Consider the following 1,393-nt stretch of genomic DNA (forward strand, 5'->3'; position numbering starts at 1 on the left):
TGACTGGGACTTCATCAAAATAAAAACCTTCTGCACAGCGAAGGAAACAATTAGCAAAACCGAAAGGCAACCAACAGAATGCAAGAAGATATTTTCAAATGTCATATCAGATAAAGGGTTAGTATACAAAATCTCTAAAGAACTTATCAAACTCAACACCTAAAAAACAAATAATCGAGTGAAGAAATGGGCAGAAGACATGAATAGACACTTCTCCAAGGAAGACATTCATATGACCAACCAACACATGAAAAAATGCTCAACTTCACTCATCATCAGGGAAATATATCAGGGAAATACAAATCAAAACCACAATGAGATATCACCTTAAACTTGTCAGAATGGCTAACATTAACAACTCAGGCAACAACAGATGTTGGTGAAGATGTGGAGAAAGAGGGTCTCTTTTGCGTTGTTGGTGGCAGTGCAAGCTGGTGCAGCCACTCTGGAAAACAGTATGGAGATTCCTCAGAAAACTAAAAAAAGGTGCTCACTTCGGCAGCACATATACTAAAATTGGAATGACACAGAGAAGAATAGCATGGCCCCTGCACAAGGATGACATGCAAATTCGTGAAGCCTTCCATATTTTTGAAGAAAAAAAAAAAAGAGGTTAGAGAGGGATGTAGCCAAAGCATAAGAGACTCTTAAACCTGAGAACAAACTGAAGGTTGACGGGGGGGGGCCCCCCCCCCGCGCCGGGTGATGGGTATAGAGGAGGGCACCTTTTGGTATGAGCAATGGGTGTTGTATGGAAACAAATTTGACAATAAATTTCATATTAAAAAGAAAAAAAATAAACTAAGCTGAGGGAGTCGGTGTATTATGTTAACACAAAAAATAAAAAAGAATAAACATTAAAAAAAAAACCCTGGGAGTTGGGAAGAAGATGGCGGCGTAGGAGGACGCTGGGCTCACCGCGCGTCCTGCTGATCACTTAGATTCCACCTACACCTGCCTAAATAACCCAGAAAACCGCCAGGGGATTAGCAGAACAGAGTCTCCGGAGCCAAGCACAGACGAGAGGCCCACGGAAGAAGGTAGGAAGGGCGGCGAGGCAGTGCCCGCTCCTCGGACTGGCAAGAGGGAGCCGGGGCAGAGGGGCGGCTCGCCAGCCAAGCAGAGCCCCCGAGTCTGGCTGGCAAAAGCAGAGGGGTCGGACGGATGGAGTGTGTTCCCACAGTAAGCGCGACTTAGCGTCTGGGAGGTCATAAGTTAACAGCTCTGCTCAGAAAGCGGGAAGGTTGGAGGACAAAGGGAGGAGGAGCTGCTGAGCCCCCGGAGGACACAGCTCAGTTTGGTGGGGAACAAAGGCACTTGCCAGCGCCATCTCCCCCGCCCATCCTCCAGCCAAAATCCCAAAGAGAACCAGTTCCTGCCAGGGAACTTGCTC

General features: G+C 46.9%; 1 non-coding gene across 1 annotated transcript; it reads left to right on the plus strand.

The window, feature by feature from the left end:
• The first annotated feature begins 486 nt into the window (after positions 1-486).
• Positions 487-593, plus strand: LOC121031202 (U6 spliceosomal RNA). The gene has a single exon (XR_005790612.1). It is a non-coding gene; the product is annotated as a U6 spliceosomal RNA (small nuclear RNA).
• Positions 594-1,393: the final 800 nt, after the last annotated feature.

Source organism: Herpailurus yagouaroundi, unplaced genomic scaffold (genome assembly GCF_014898765.1).
Source record: "Herpailurus yagouaroundi ecotype Mexico unplaced genomic scaffold, PumYag 140, whole genome shotgun sequence".
Classification (NCBI taxonomy): Eukaryota; Metazoa; Chordata; class Mammalia; order Carnivora; family Felidae; genus Herpailurus; species Herpailurus yagouaroundi.